Source organism: Crassostrea angulata, chromosome 2 (genome assembly GCF_025612915.1).
Source record: "Crassostrea angulata isolate pt1a10 chromosome 2, ASM2561291v2, whole genome shotgun sequence".
Classification (NCBI taxonomy): domain Eukaryota; kingdom Metazoa; phylum Mollusca; class Bivalvia; order Ostreida; family Ostreidae; genus Magallana; species Magallana angulata.
In genome coordinates, this window is record NC_069112.1 from 24,013,057 (window position 1) to 24,031,096 (window position 18,040).

Sequence of the window (18,040 nt, forward strand, 5' to 3'; positions counted from 1 at the left end):
TTATTATTATCAAGTGCAAGGTCAACTTCACATTTGTCAAAATAAATCAGGTTACTTTGTTGTGTACACATTCAGTGACTTGTTTGTTGAGAAAATCAATTATGATGAGGAATACGGTATTGGGTCACTTGTTCCAAAACTTGAAACATTTTACACCAAGTTTTTCAAACCTTTCATTGCTTCTACTCTTTGATTTGTTATACTATCTGATGAAAGAGAGAACATAAGTTAAAGTGCTTAGTTTAAGTACTGCAAGTGTTTCTAAATATGTTTACCAGCATTTCTGTCACATAAATTTTGGATTTTCAGATAATTAAACATTGTTCATGTAAAGAAATGAAAATCTTTGTAAATTTACATGGTATAAATACTTTATTGTTTGGATATATCAAGGAAACCATTTTCAGAAATGATGAAATTATTAATAAAATATATTAAAACTCTGTTGCGTTTAATATGCATGTTTCTAAGTATAGAAAACAAAACTTGTCATTTAACTATAAATATGATTTGTCTGGACTTCTGTCTGAAAGTTAGTCACTTCTGCCCATATGATTATGAAGTAATTAGTTGCACAAAAATATATCAAGCATTTCTATCAACAATTGATTTCCTAAAATAAGATAACGAAAAGCAAACAAAAACAATTCTTGAGCCAATGTGCAATTTGCTCTGTGGTAGAGGATGTCTATTCTCTTTAACTCTATAACTTTGTGTATTTTCTTTGATGCCACTCTGTGATCACGAATAACGTCCTGTGGATCAAGTTGGGATTTTCCTTTCAACATCGTTGGGGTATTGACATACACATCTTTGGAGTCGAAGAGGTCTTGAACCATGATACCACGATCCGCCATTACACTGTCCCCCTTTTCAAACGTTTTCAAATCTGGATTAAGAAGCTCAGAATTTTCAATATTTTGTCAGTCACTCGCTGATCCACCATATGCTTTAGAGACAAAACTTACAGCACCTTTTGGTGTACAACCTATCATAGTTTTCAGTGTGTTCTTGTGTTTATAAGCAGGCCATGTGATACTCTGAGCATTCACACCTGATTGTTTGTTAATAGGAAGCTCGGAAGCATCAAGAATGACAAGTGTCTTGGGAAACTTTCGTTGAAAATCAGCAGGCATAAACTGTTGAATAATATCTTTTGATGGCCATATGCATAAATCTTTCAGTTGGTAATACATAAAGTTTAGCCATGTATTAAATATGCGTGACACAGAAGATTCTGAAATGCCAAAAATAAAGCTAACTCCACATCGTCTTTAGCCTGTCGCAGCTTCATGAGTACCATGAAAAGTTGATCTTTAGGATCCATAAGTGTTGTTTGATGGGACAATTTAGAAACACAAGGTCCAAGGCAGTTGAAAAAAATATGAACTGTTCAAATTCACAAAAGCCAGTGTAATACTTAATCATCTTCGGGTCATTTTCAATATTTTTGACAGAAAAACTAAATGTTTTCAGTTCACACTGCACACTCTGATCGAACTGTCTATGCAAATCTTCCTCCGTTGTCTCGATTGATGAAGAATTCTGAATCTTGGTAGTGTCTTTTACTTCGACAACACTCTGAACTTCTGTACAAACCGGTGCATGTTGGTCATTTGTAACAATCATGCCTTCTCTGTTTTTCCTCCGTAAACATCTAGGGCTTTCATCATTCAGGAAATCATTACTAGATAAAGAAAGGGCAAATTGGAATATCGAAGGCATTGCTCCTTTATTCTGTCGTGGACGTTCACCTAGTTTATAAAAAAAAGTTTTGTTCTGCTTAAGTGCTCCATAATACCAATGAATTTTTAATCCAATTGTAAAGGTTCTGCATATAATTCAGTTTTTATTTTTCATTTGAACAAATGAACTCTATGATTCATAAAATAACTGATAATAAAAGAACAAGAATACATTCATGAAATGTCAAGTGCTTGTCAAATAAAGATAAAATTCTGAACTAAAATTGGAATCTTATGTTTCATGGAACAAGTGGATCTTCATATTTGTCAAGGAAGTTGAAATCCAGCTCTTTATCATCATTATTCTGTTATTTGAGGCCTTGAAAAATAATAACAAACCACAAAGTAAACAAAGCTAAAATAAAAGGATAATAACTGAAATAAAACGTAAACAAATGAACAAAGTAAGTCGAATTTTAAAAAAATCAAATAAAGCTTTTTAACAACCACAGTCCTATATTGATTGTTTATTATTTTTATATGTTGAGGTGAATAATTACTATGATCGCGGTTTTCACCAATGTAAACATGCATGGTATACATGCATTTGTACACAAAATATATGGCCCAGTTTGTTATAGGCCTAGTTGATTAAAATTTATCCCATGAAAAATATTTCATCAGAAATAACTAATAGAAACATTACATTTGTTTTAAAAAAAATATATTCTAACCTTAAAGTGTGATTTTGTAGTCCGTGTCCTTATAATTGGAGGAACACACAACATCGTATTTTCCCGGTTGCCATAACCGCTTCGTCCGGGGGTCCATTTTTCGTTTTGCCACGCGCCAGTTTTGTCGTAAATTGATGTCTTCTGGAAATTTATGACCCCCGTACAATTCGGTAAACAACAATATTGTGGCATCAGGGGATAATAATTTAAGCAAAACACTCGACCTCCAAGCACACTTTGACTTTTATTATTTTTTTTAGTGTAACACGCTAGGTGTTCCGAAAGTATAACTGATAGTACACGAGCGCCATCATCGCGCGGGAAATTCGGTGGGCGCAAACCATTGGCCTGGAAAGCTCGCCTACCCGGTAGGACTAAGAGATCGAAACTTCAAAACGTACCGGACCAAACAGACCCGACGGATAGCGGAGTCAGCATCGAGGAAGTAGCTGCGTCTGTATCTCAAATGACCCTCCCAGAATTGACACAGACGATTCAGACATTAATATCCCAGAGGGAAGACAATGACATGGTTTCAAGAAACCAACAACCGGTTAAAAATTCTTCACCAGCAATCAAAATGGAATCCCTGGCACGCCCGAGTACGGACTCTGAGCAAAAAATTGAAACAATCATCAACCCACATCAGCCAGATTCATGTGAAAGTACCAGTTTTGATTGTATTAATGTTCATTCAAACAATGCAGATTTAGATGTAGAAGTTAACAATGCTATGATTAGCGTTAATGATAAACTAGGCATGCACGTAGCTCATGCTACAAAACAAAAAATATATAAAAGGTGAATTCGTGGAAATGTACAGTTTATTAGATAGATATCAAGTTAATGAACACGAAAACAAAATTGTTTTGAATAACGATGAATTGTCTTTCAAACCAGTGAATCAAAACAATTTTTTTGATATCCAAACATGGTTAGATGCTTTTTTCATTTACATGAGCATATACTTAGTAGCCCATCCCGACCAAGCACAAAAGATGCTAAAATATATGGCAAATGTAAAAACTGCTGCTAGTCGGTCACATGGATTTGGTTGAAGGGAGTATTATAGACGATTTCGCATCAAGAAAGCAAGAAATGATTATATTCCCTGGAACCAAATCGACCAAGAATTATGGCTTTTGTATATTAATTCACCATCAAGCGCGGCGCCTGGGCAACAACCGCCGCAGCGAAATGCATGCTTTGACTTTAACAATAAGGGGTTTTGTATGCGACAATATTGTCATTATTGTCATACCTGTTTGAAATGTTCTGGTAAACACCCGGCAACTAAATGTCATGAAAAATATCAAACAACAAAAAAGTTATGTCGCAACCAAGTTCCGATAAGCCTGTTCCTCATCACTTTTTTCGTGGTTCATTGAAAATAAAATTCCCAAACAACAAACTATCCAAAAAAAAAAGAAGGAACAACACCTATTAAATTGTGTAATGTGCATCATTACTTTTCTTTGTATCCTAAAACTCTGGATGCTAGTGAGTTGTGGGATGGTTTAAAATATGGTTTTAAAATCAACTATTTTTGTCCCCGTTTTGCATCAACCTGTGATAACTTAATTTCAACCAAACAGCACCCAGAGGAAGTAAGACAAAAAATATAAAAAGAAACTGAATTGGGTCATCTTGCAGGTCCATGCGATCAAGTACCTATGCATAATTTATTTTAGATTATCACCTATAGGCATTGTTGTTAAGAAAGATGGGGGTTGGCGTTTAATACACCATTTATTATTCCCTGAAGGAAGTAGTGTGATTGATTTCATTGACCCAGATTATTGCACGGTTCATTAATTACACACCGTTTGATGAGGTTCTAGAAATAATTGCTAACTTAGGTACAGACTCTTTTCTTGCAAAAATGGACGTGAAATCAGCTTTTCGTTTATTACTCGTACATCCAGCTGACCAAGAGTTGCTAGGTTTTAAATTTAACAATCAGTTTAATGTGCCTCCCTATGGGTTGTTCGATAATTTGTGCTCTATGGGAAAAATTTGCGAGTTTTCTAGAATGGGTGACAATAACAAAAACAGGTAACGATACATTAAGTCATTACCTTGATGATTTCATTTTTGCAGCCAAAGATATTGAAGGGTGCAAATCATTAGTGTCAAGTTTTCAGAATACTTGTAGAGAATTTGGAATTCCGCTAGCAGATGAAAAAACAGTTGAGACTAAAAAGCCATTGGTTTTTCTAGGCATAGAAATCGACACAGAAAAATTGGTTATAAGTATACCTGAGGATAAAACAATTGCTCTGAAGCATAGTATATTACAGATTTTGGGCAAATCCAAAATAACACTAAAATTCTACAGTCCCTGGTAAGTACTTTGAATTTTTGCGCCAAGCCAATTTCTGCAGCCCTTGCTTTTAACCGTCGTTTCTGTGACGCTATGTGCAGTATTAAGCACCCATCTCATTTCATAAGGGTCAATGAAGATATGAAGAGTGACCTTCGTGTTTGGCTAAGCTTTCTTAAACAATTAAACGGAAGCTTAATTTTTTTTAGAAATAAATTGGCTTTCCGATTTTGATCTTCACCTATATACGGATAGTGCAGATATGATCCACAACTTGGCTGCGGCGTTTATTTACAGGGTCAGTGGGCTTATTTCCAATGAACTCATGATTGGCAGGACACAGCTATTATATCTGATATTACTTTTTTAGAACTTATTTCAATACTTTTGGCAGTTATGCTTTTCAAAAGCCATTTCCACAATAAGAAAATCATGTTCCATACAGACAATATTGCTTTAGTGGCAATTTTCAACAAGAAGACATTAAAATCAAAAAGAGTAATGCAATTGGTCCGCCCTTAAGTTTTTTATGCTATGATTAATAATACATTTTTTAAATCGAGGCATATAAGTGGCTATGATAACTCAATCGCCGATTCTATTTCTCGTGGACAGTGGACAAGGTTCAGATAGTTTGCACCGGAAGCGGACGTTCATCTTTTGCCCATTCCAGAAAATTAACTCTGCTAACATTAACTCTGTAGCCGCAAACATAAAAATTTCATACAATAAAAGTTTAAGAATGTTTTCAAGTTTTCGAAAAGACTATGGTTTTTCCGATATTTGGGGTCCTCCAGTTTCCCACTTGTGTGTTTTCATCGATGTCCCTGAAAGGTTTAGCATAAAGTACAATATCATCCTATTTAGCTGGAATAATTTTCAAATGCAAACTTTCATGCACCAAAGATTGTACAAAATACATCCTAGTTAGAAAACTTTTAGAATGTGTTAAACGTTCACGCAAATCAATTGACCAACGTTTGCCTATAACTCAAGATATTTTAGAAAAGCTCATATCAAGTTCAAGCTATGTTTGCTCATCTAATTTTGAAACCTTCTTATTTTGTGGTGCATTTTCATTGGTAATCATGCCTTTTTGAGAGTAGGTAAATTTACAAGGAACAATACCAATAACTTCACCATATTATTGGTATTAAGGACATACAGATAATCAACGACCAATCAATTAATAGCTCAGCTATGTTAAGGGCGTCCATAAAAAAATAGCGATATTTATCACATAAAATGTTAGCCGTTGAACAATCTTCGTATTCTACTCCAAAAATTGTTAAAGAAAGTGATATTTTATCGATTATACAAATTAAATAATTTGTTATCGCATGAGCAATTTTTGAGTCTCTTGGGAATACCCTGTCACGTGATACTGCTAAAAATAGATGAACCAGGAATAATACGAAAAAATGCAAAGTGCAAGGGCATAACATAAACAAATATAGTTATTTCTGTTTCTAACTTGTAAAATGAACCTTCACATTTTCGAAAAAAGCTGGGAGCTTAAAATATTCAAGTAAGAACAATTATTTAATTCAATGTAAACAGTGTATGAACAGCAATTTACAGGGATTTCCCGCAATTAACGCTTATTTATATGAAATGCGTAGCGATTTCATACAGCTCCCAGCACTTCTTGATATAATTGGGATACAATGGTAAGACATGGAAATGTTCAATATATTTGATCAAGTGTACATGTATGCCCTTACACTACTGCATTTTATCTGACCCATTTCACTTTCAGCGTCATTAATATTTGCGTGAAATTCAAACGCAACACTGACTAAGATCATGATTTTAATTTTCATTCTTAAAATAATTAAACGCTGTGAATTTCACTAAAATAATGTTAAAATATTGTTTCTGTTCACACCAATCATCATTACAAAATTGTTGAAATTGGAAAAAAATAATTTCATCAGTTGCCTTTATTTGGGGGGGGGGGGGGGGGGGGGTGTAAGTGTTGAGTTTGTAATTTACACATTTATGTTTCATAATAATCTATGTTACTATGCTGGTGAATAAATTCTTTAATGTATAATCAGGCTACTTGTAATTATAATTGATATTTTAGTACTAATTATAGAAAGCAAGAAGAAACAATATATCAATATTATCAAGAATTTATTTTAATAATCAACTTTACAAATACTATGGAGATTGCTTTTCTGTGACAAACTGTTCAACAAGACTAGTGTTTTCTGATTTTTAGTATTTTTCAGTCATAATGTGGAATCTACATGTTCTTCTCTTCTGTCTTTTTGATATTAGGAGGTAGTCCAGTTGATAAGATAACCAATACCTGAAATGATGAATATATATCAATTTCAAATTTCATTTCAATAGATATCAATGCATTATAATAGGTTACATTAGTATCATTATCAATGTGATATTAAAAAAAAACTATACATGAAGTTGAAGTAAGTGAGTAAAATAAATATTTATATAGTACCTACATTTTATCAACATCCCAACAAGTGTTTTCAGTGGACCATCTACTGCCTCAGTAACCCTGAAAATGAATAATGTGTCATAATTAGCAAGCTATTGTGTTACATGAAAATTAAACATTACTCTATTATTGGGCATATTAATGGCGGTTTCAATTTCAGTGATATTACAACAGGCATAATCAAATGTTTATTCTTTAAAATGTGTGGAAATTCACTTTGAACACACTTTAATTTTGTCTTATTTAATAAATAAAATTAATTAGATCTTCATAAAAGAAAGCTGAATAAAATAACACATTTCGATTTACTTAAACAACATTACAATCTTGACATGTCTATAATCATCACATTATCATTCCAGATTCTCACAGTAATCTTTGTAGTGCTAGCACATACAGTGTTTGGCCATGGACTTTTTATTGTGTACTTTGAACATGGAGGAAATGCAAACTAATATTACCGCGATATGATACCAGTAAAAAGCTACAATAAGCCTCAATGCTCTTTATGATCAAAACTAGGCTAGCGAAACGCAGAACAATTACTTTGCCTGACTGAGTCACCAAACTGATGTTTGAACACAATATTACATGAAAAACAAATGTAAACAAGTAAACAAAATCAAAGCCGAGGAATTTCACTCCGTTTCCGTTCCATCCAACAATATTAAATAATATAAAACAATATCTAGGGGAAGTACAGATAAATCTTACCTTGTTCGGTTGAATCCTATGCCGATTTCTGTCCACGCTGGTTGTAAACGAGTTCAATTCCGAGATATATCACTGAATTCCACATGTTTATTCTGATCACAGCTGCAAGCGCCGATGTGACGTAGTCAGCCTCGACACGTCATCAGACGACCAGCATGATAGAGGGTTCAGCCCCCCCCCCCCCCCCACTTTTTCTCGCAGGAAAGACTATTGTTCCTAAATTTACCTTGAAAGATTGAGAGGTTAGATTCAGAAGCATACTAGCCCCCCCCCCCCACGGATTAGGAATTTCATGATTTTGAGAAAAAAAATTTTGGTAAGTAAATTTTTTTTTTTGGAAGTATAGGTATACCCCCCCCCCCCCCCCCCCCCCCCCCCCCACGGATAAGGATTTCCATGATTTTGGGAATTACTTTTTTCTCAATATTTCTGAGGATTAGTCTAGCCCCCCACTTTCAATTTGCTTCCGACGCCTATGAATTTCATGATTTAGCGAGATATAAAGAATAGTTTATGAATTTATTTCAGTACACCTTTCTTGAACCATTCAAACACAATAATTAATCAAATTCATTTTGGTAGATGTTTGTTAATTACCGAAATACCCATATCTCGTAAAATCTCATGAATAAGGGGCGGGGCTTATGCAAATTTTTCTAAATCACACGTGGTAGAATTCTTAGATCTTCCTTAACATAGCTGAGAGGAAACTATTAATTAAAACTTACTGTTCCGTTTTCTAAAACTGACCAATCAGGAAAAGGTTCATCAATTCAGTTGGTTGAATCCGATATTCAAGCTATTTGCCCTATTTTGCTTTGACTATGATATCTGTCGGTCAGGCCACATATTTGTTGGCAACTCTTTATTCACATTGATGGCAGTCCACTTACGTGCTATCAGTTTACGTCAGTACTAAATAAATCAATAGTTATCATAGGTCTTTGAAATTAGCTCTACACTTCCCACTCTTTTCGAAAAGGGGCTGCTTCTGATAGTTTTTAAAGGTCATTCTGATTCAGAAATTATGAAAAAAGATCGATGGTCATCAAATGCGTACAAAAAGCTACATTAGAATTTAAACAATTCGAATCAGTAAGAATTTTTGTTTTTTTTTCCTTATCTACATATTTGTTATCATATATAGGTCAAGAGGGGAACATTTGGATAATAGGTTCATCTATTATCAAGTGGGCTTTCCAACGCACTCGCCTTTCTGAAGTAAAACCTCATCTTGGACTTCAACGACAAAATTATCGTATCCTTTGGCAAGGCAAGGGCAATTTAACGTTGAATAAGTTGTTCCCTCGAATTCAGTTGCTGTTGAGGTACGAACCGTCTCCTAATATTTTAATCATTCACTGTGGGGGAAATGATATTGGTAATGTTCCACTTCTTGGCTTGCGTACAAAAATGAAAGAAATATTTCAAAGAATTCAGACCAAGCTTCAGAATACCATTATTGGTTGGTCTCATATTCTTCCTAGATCTCCAGGGCATTATAGCAATAATGTAAAATCTCAGAACTTTGCAGCCGAAAGAATTAACAGCTTTATGAGCAAATTGTTTGTACAAAATGATTGTTTTTACATCAGGTATCAAGAAATTGCATAGAATTCTTATGGCTTATTCAGAAAAGACGGAGTTCATCTAACTGAACTTGGAAATGACAAACTACTATACAATTTGCAAAGTACATTGCATCAAATCTGCTCAATTAATGGCAAACGTAGGACACGGCCAATGTACTAAGCGTCACTAATCCTCCAATGTCATTGGCGGTGGTTGTTCTCTCATTACTCGAACAACCATGGGGCGATTTTTCTTTCAAAATCATTTAGCCAATAATGTAATGTATAATGTCATAATGTATAATGAGCATGATGCTTTAATGTATAATGTTGACTAATTGTCTTGATGTTGCATAATGAGTGATGGATGATATAATGGTCATAAATGGTTGACATTCATAATGTAATGTATGATGTAACACATAATGTAATGTATAATGTAATGCATACTGTAATCTACAATGTAATTTATAATGTAATGTTTTAATAATAGGGCTAGCCATTTTACATACGGCAGTCCTAAGGTCGTGGCCACGTTCGCCAACAAAATAAAACATATATATTAGCATTTTACATTTGCCTTCATTGTAATAATAAGTATCTGGATCTGCATATAAGCATCTGACTTTTTTTTTTTTTTTTTGAAGGAGGTTTTATTAAACAATGTACATTTAAATTCGAGATAATATCTCCGCAGAGGCTCTCAAGATATACTTCACCTGGGGTGCCTGGGGCCCCCTGGATCAGTAGTGCTATTCAGCAGTATAGATAAATCAAATAATTATGTATATAAATGTACAAAATATATATATTTTCTTTAGTATTTATGATTGTATTTTTTAAAACATATATAAATAGACGTAAATATTGTCTAACATATTGTCTATATGCATACAAAAGTCATGTATATATCATAATAGTAATGTAAAATAGAAACGGGGATAACATTCAGTCATTGATACATGTAGAGTGTTCGTATCAATATTATACAAATATATAAATCAAAATATATTTTGAAATTTTATATATATGCATACACAAATATATATGGAAAAGGAAAAAAAATAGTAATACAATCACAATTGGTCTGCTAGTGTTTTCAAAATTTTGTACCTGGATTTGACACTTTTTGCACTCACTGTGGTAAAGTAATAATAATAAAGAGATGTTTTAAGAACATTTGAAAGCGCATTCTCATTTGGAATTTCGTTTTGTAGTCTACACTTCATTTTATATTTATATATCTTATACCCTACACAAGATATGACATTATTGAGAGTTTTCGTTGTGTCTGTAAACTCATAGAAAAAGCCTACAGCAATTGTTTTCCATGTTATATTCAACTTTAATATTTCTGATACTTTTTCCCATATTCTTTTTGTATCAGGACATCCATATATTAAATGTTCTATATTTTCAATTTGTTCACAACTTACACAATTTTTTCCAACATCTTTATTCCATTTATTTACATTATAATTGCAGTTCAGCTGATTGTGTAGAAGTTTATAGTTAAATTCTGCTATTTGCTTATCAAATGCGTTTATTATCTTAGCCGTGTATATATTTTTCCACTGATCATTTGATATATTAAATTCTTTTGACCATTTTGCTTCCATTATTGGTTTTTGTGTCTTTTTTGATAATAAAATTTTATAATAGAATCCCGATTTCTCATGTTCCGGTTGTTTTATTTTTCCGCAGAAATGAAAGTATGGATTTTGAATGTTAGTATTGTTTACATTTGAATAATCTACATTCAACTTTCTGATAGCGTTTTTTATGATAAGATATTCACATAAATAGTTTCTTTTTGATTTAAGATTTTTGGTTATATCATTTAAATCTTTTATACCATCTATTGTAAACATATCTTTAACATATAGGATACCACTTTTTATCCACGATTCTAGGAAAAGTGGTTTTTCCTTACATTTGATAAAATTATTTAACCACAAGTTTTCGGTGAGCTGTTTTCGTGATACATGTGAGGATTTACATTCATTAAAACTGCATATAATTTCTTTGTAAAATTTTGGGAATTTTTGTAGAACATTTTGATCATTTGGTTTAACAATATTGCTTCTCAACAAATATTCAAAATTTATTCCGTTAATTTTCAATATGTCTTCTATATATTTTCTAAGAGAACTTTCCTTATTATAGAGTCTTTTGATCCATCCCGCTTTTACACTTTTTAATTTGCACTCCTCATCTATAAGGCCAAGACCACCTTCGTTTATTGATCTTACAAGTGACTTACGTTTTATCCTCTCTCTCTTACCCCATAAAAAGTTATAAATAATTTTATTTAGTTTTTTAATGAATTCAATATTTGGGTTTTCCAGAACTGTAAACAGATACAATAGTTTGGATACTATTAGAGAATTAATAACTGTGCATTCTCCAAATAGCGTCAACTTTCTAATTCGCCAGGAGTCTAGGATTTTCTCGAATTCTTTAAGTTTATTCAACCAATTTTTCTCATCGTTAGCTTCTTTGTCATGTCCTAAGAAAATTCCAAGTGATTTAACTGGATTATTTGTCATTTTAATACCATCTACATATTGTAGCGAGTTTTTCAGTGGTCCCAAAAGGATACCTTCTGTTTTTTCTATATTCAATTTAGTACCGGACATTCTCCCAAACTTTTCTATAATTCTTATGGCATCTTTTAATGATTCTACATTTTTTAATGGAAACGTACAGTCATCTGCATGCTGTACGCATTTTATTTTATTTGTTTGTCCTAAATTAAATCCCTGTATACTTTCAGACGCATTGATTTTTAATACCAAAATTTCTATAACAAAGATAAATAGTAAAGCAGAGACAGGACATCCTTGTCTTATGCCTCGTGACATTTTACACCTTCTAGTCAGCCAATTATTATTTTTTACATGAAAGCATGGCTTTGTATATAAAATTTTTATCCACTTTAAGAAATTACTTCCGAAATTAAATTTTTTAAGTGTTTTAAACAAAAAATCCCATTCAACTGAATCGAATGCTTTCTTTAAATCAGTAAATAATAGAATTCCTTCCTCATTATTTTCTTCACAATAATCATAAATATCTAGAACCAACCTGGCATTTTCCCCTATAAATCTTCCTTTGATGTACCCAGTTTGATTTCTATTTATAAGTTTATTCATTATTTTTTGGAGCCTCTTTGCAAATACAAAAGCTAGAATTTTATAATCACAATTTGTAAGACTTATTGGACGATAGTTATCAAGATTTAATAGGGTCCCTTTTTTGTGTATAAGCGATATTACAGAAGCCCGCTGAGAGGATGATAGTTCACCCACTTCGAAAGACCTTACAAGACTTGCATATAGATAAAGTTTTATACGTTTCCAAAACATTTTATAAAATTCTATAGGAATTCCATCTAAACCCGGTGATTTGTTTAATTTCATGTTATATACGGCTTCCGCACATTCATCGATAGTGGGGATCTTATCACAGATTTCTTTGTCTTCATCAGATAAATAATTTGTTAGTTCCGTGTTTTCAATGTATTGGTAAATATCGTATAATGAGATATGATCAGACGCGTACAGCTTTTCATAATAAGAACTTAATGCGTTTAGAATGTCATGTGTTTCATTTAAGCTGTTTCCTCCCATTGATAATTTATTTATTACATTGTGTGATTGATGTTTATTTTCTAATCTTAGAAAGTATGCGGTATTCTTTTCGCCCTCATCTATCCAATGAGCTCTAGCTCTTACCTTTGCCCCTTTAGTTTTATATGCATACAGAGTATCTATTTCTTTTACAAGATTCTGTTTATATTTAACCTTTTTATTTTCTAAATCGGAAAGTTCAATATCCTCAATTTCTTTTTCAATTTTTTTTATACGGGTTTGTATGCTTTTATTTTTCTTGATCGAGTACTCGATACATAGTTTTTTTAACTGATATTTAATGATTTCCCATCGTACTTGTGGGTCGTTTTCCTTACTTATGCTCTCAGGTATCTGGTCAAAAAAATTGTTAATAATGTTACAAAAATTTATGTCATGTAAAATTGACGTATTCATTTTCCAATAGCCACTACCCCTCCTATTTGTTGATACTGTACAATACAAAATGAAGGCCATGTGATCACTCATTCTAGAAGTTGAAACATCTGGGGGTTTTCTAAGAAAGATTTTTTCAATAGGATAACATAAATCTTCAGTAGAAAAAATATAATCTATTCTACTTTTCGGGTTATTGTTTGAATCACACCAAGTATTTCCCTCTTTTTTGGGATTAATTTTGTCCCATATATCAGTTAGACTAAATTTATATTTCATATTATCTATACTTTTCGAACTTCTGTTTTTGGCAATATAGGATGAATTAAAATCTCCAACAATGATAATATTTTCTTCATTTAAACAATACTGAGATACCCATGATGTAAGTTTTTTAAAAAATTTACATCGTTCACTTTCTGAATTAGGTGCATATATATTAACAAGTGTAATTATATTTTGTTCATATTCAATATTGATTAACAATATTCTTCCATCATCTGATTTATGTACATTATGTATAATAAGAGATAATTTTTTTTGAAATAAAATAGAAACACCTCTACTATGCGCCGATGTAGAAAAACAATGATAGCTTGAACCATGCCATCGTGCATTGTAAATATTTTCTTTTCCAATTATATAATGGGTTTCTTGTAGGAATACAATTTGGCACTTAATATCTCTAAGCCAGTCATATAAAGTTTGCCTTTTACAGTAATCATTAAGTCCGCGTGCGTTCAGCGACAATAACTTTAAAGTTGACATTCAAAAATGGTCGATGAGTTCATTTAACAAACAAACATGTATTTGAAGAAGTTACCGTTTTTCTGATGACTTTTTCTTTTTAATGCTCTTTCGTAAATTTTTCGCTGCGTGGGCAATGATGTCCCCCATGATGTTCTTTCCTGGCCAGGCCCTCGGTGAGGTTTTGACGGTTTCCTCGTATGATAGAGCAGTGCCCCAGTACATGTCGTATACTGGGTGACCAAAGATCACCGATGGTTTGCAGGAACTAAGAGTGTCCCTCATTTCCTCGCATTGATTTATTTTAGCAGAGATAATTTGTTCCATCACATCCCTTTCCGTGTCTTTCCATTGAGAAGATTTTTGGACTAGATTGCCGATGCGTTTAGCTTCAAGCGCCGTTTTGGAGTTCCTTATGCGCTCCGCTGCAACAACATCGCCTGATCTAAGCGCCTTCGTGGTCTGGAAAGCCTGCTCCGCCGACTTAAAGGTCTCCCCAAAGATTTTCATCTCACAAGGATAAAAATTTGAAAGAACATCTTTTTCTCCCTGAAAGGTTTTGAGGTTTTTTGGTTTTTCTGGAATGTAGAATTCACATTTGTCGCACCCAGGTTTATGCCCCGACTTTTTGCACACTGCGCAGCATGGTTCATTTTTGCAATTAAATCTATTGTGCCCATTTTGCCAACATTTGGTACACGTTATTATTGGTTTGTCGACATGCTGGTCCTGATGAAAGAGTTTACATTTCAGCCCCGCACAATATACGTTTCTAGGTAGATATGTGTTTGATGGAATTGGCTCAATGTACAAAAAGCGGTTGCCGTTTAGTACACTTGTCATTTTTTTGGTTTCAGGATTTCTAATTTTTTCATAATACATTTCTGTTTTGGGAGAAACCTTCAATTTCGATAACATTTCGAAAACGGCGATATCATCCACTGAAAGAGGAACACCGCAGATTGTGATTTTTAAAGATTTGTCATCGGGCGCTTCCAGTCCTGTAGAATACGGATTGGAATCATAGACACTGATATGCTGATCATCTACGTCTATGCCTTGCAGCAATAGTTTGTCCCTGCCCTCTTTGGTGGTCAAATAGATTCTCCATAAATCTCTATCTAACTGTATACATTTAACGGTATCTCCGACCACTTTGGTAACACACTGTACTAATAGATAATTAGTAATTTTACCCACCGCTGGAGCGAGGATTTCGCTGTTCTTTAAATAGACCGGTTTCGAGATTTGCGACATTCTGAGAACTAATCACCGAGTCTCGGGTATACACAAATAATGGTATTATATATACAAAAAACACATAAACTCACATTAACGCCAGGAAAATTGTCAGGTATATCTTAAAGTCAATGCAAGTCCACAAAAACCATTAATTATATCAATTCGTCGTCAAAATCCAAGAAAATTTGATCAAAACTACGGAGCTCGAAAGTAGCGTCTACCTGTGAGCCCGTCACGTGACCCTCTGTATAAGCATCTGACTTAATGTTTCTTTGATTTCTACTAATAACAAGAGACCCGTTGGTCACATCGCTCACCTGAACAATAGTTCGTTGTATCATTCTATTTCGTGTTTGTTTTTGAAATGAATCTATTTGAAATTAGAGTCATATACATGTAATTATATTCCATGATCAACAAAATAAAACATATATATTAGCATTTTACATTTGCCTTCATTGTATTTATAAGTATCTGGATCTGCATAAAAGCATCTGACTTGTTTTTGAAATGAATCTATTTGAAATTAGAGTCATATACATGTAATTATATTCCATGATCAACAAAATAAAACATATATATTAGCATTTTACATTTGCCTTTATTGTATTTATAAGTATCTGGATCTGCATATAAGCATCTGACTTAATGTTACTTTGATTTCTACTAATAACAAAAGACCCGTTGGTCACATCGCTCACCTGAACAATAGTTCGTTGTATCATTCTATTTCGTGTTTGTTTTTGAAATGAATCTATTTGAAATTAGAGATATATACATGTAATTATATTCCATGATTTGATAATTCTTTAAATTGACGTGGTCACGATTTTGGTTTTTTTCATGTAATAATAAATTTACCTGTTTTCAATCTTGAGGAGCTTACTATAACATATTAAAGCATAGTATTTTTTTTAATTTAGAGGTGTTTGATTTTCAAATTCCATTTACATGGATATCTAAATATTAATCTTATAGCCCCTTTAGGTGCACCAGATTGGTCCGACGGTCACTGTTTTAAAATGTTGCACAATCGTGTTATGCTTGATACAGTATGGTTTTTTATCTTAAACAAAGAATGCTTTGAGAATAAGTAGTGTACAGAAGTGTTTGTATATCACATATATCCAACAGCTACTTTTTTCTATCATGTCGAATAAAAAAAATTCATTCGAAATCATACCTTAAAAAAGAATAATGGTATGAATGATTAATTGACAATTGACTTGGTTGTAAAATCTAAGTTATACAAGTTATTTCAAGGATTTGCATTTTTTTCCCTGTGTGTTTTTAGCTTGTTGCAGTTCGTATTTTGAATATTTAATTTAAAGAACAACCTGTTCTGCTTAAATTTTCCTGGATTTTATAGGATGGGTTATGCTAGAGTAGTTTATTTTTTAGAAGGCGACAGTGTCTTTTTCATAGGTAAATCGAACGTGTTTTTATCATCGACAATTCTTGTGTGTTTTATCTATACTTTCTCTAATCGATTCCTTAAGACATTTATAGATTGGAATTAGCCGCACTGTGAGTACAAATTAAAAATTGAAATTTAATATTTTCTAATGATCAAATTCGTACGTGATAATATACGGAGTATGATACCTATAACATAGGAAACGTTTATTGAACAACTGGTTAGTCTATGAAATGTGTTAGCGTGTTTTTTTTCTTTTTACTCGTCTTGACATCTTACTGTTAGGTTTTATATAATGGTTTTATTAAAGAAAACAGGACTTTATTCCACTTATTCGTGCACTACACTTGCGTATTCTTTTTCCAGATCATGAAATTATTACGAAAACAAATTGTTTACAATTACTTAACACTGGAATTATATGCGATGGATTTTGATATTATTCATTGTGCAGCATTACATCCGTTAAACTGGTTTTAATATCAGTAAGATAGCTCGAATACGCAACTTGGCATGCAAGGAAACGCGATCGTGGACGACATTAATTGAAGAATAGTATGTATTGGCGACTTTTATAAATGTTGTGGCAGCTATAGATAACCATTGAGATACTTATCTGACGCTTAAAATACGCTGAAGGAGTTGATATACTTCCAAAAAACTTGCTTAAGTACGCTTTTTTTGATGACCGACCATGTACGTATCTTAATTTAAAACTTATAGTTGGCAAATTTGAACAGCAGTGTTACCGAGAAAGTGTATAGGCAACCCAGAAAGTAATACCAGGGTTTAGTTGCGGTTCACTCTCTGATATGTTGGGTCTGATCGGTACAGCATATAGTTAACTGGTGGTATTGTTTCCAGATAGAACTGTACCTTTGAATTTGACGTATGTCTTTACAGAAAAAAAGTGCTATACCTTCTTACTCGAAGATCTAATTCATCTTCAGAGTTGTTAAAAATAGGTGTACAGGTCGCATTTAAGTCTTTTGACATTTTGAACTCATCATAAAAGTACCACTCATTCCCCACTTTATTCCCCTTTCTTGGATCCACAAATTTATTATGAAACCATTGCCTATAAACATGGTGGTATTTAATATTCTATT

General features: G+C 33.0%; 1 protein-coding gene across 1 annotated transcript in view; it reads right to left on the reverse strand.

The window, feature by feature from the left end:
- Positions 1 to 18,040, reverse strand: part of LOC128171227 (uncharacterized) — a 230,622-nt gene that overhangs the window by 197,679 nt on the left and 14,903 nt on the right. The window lies entirely within an intron of this gene.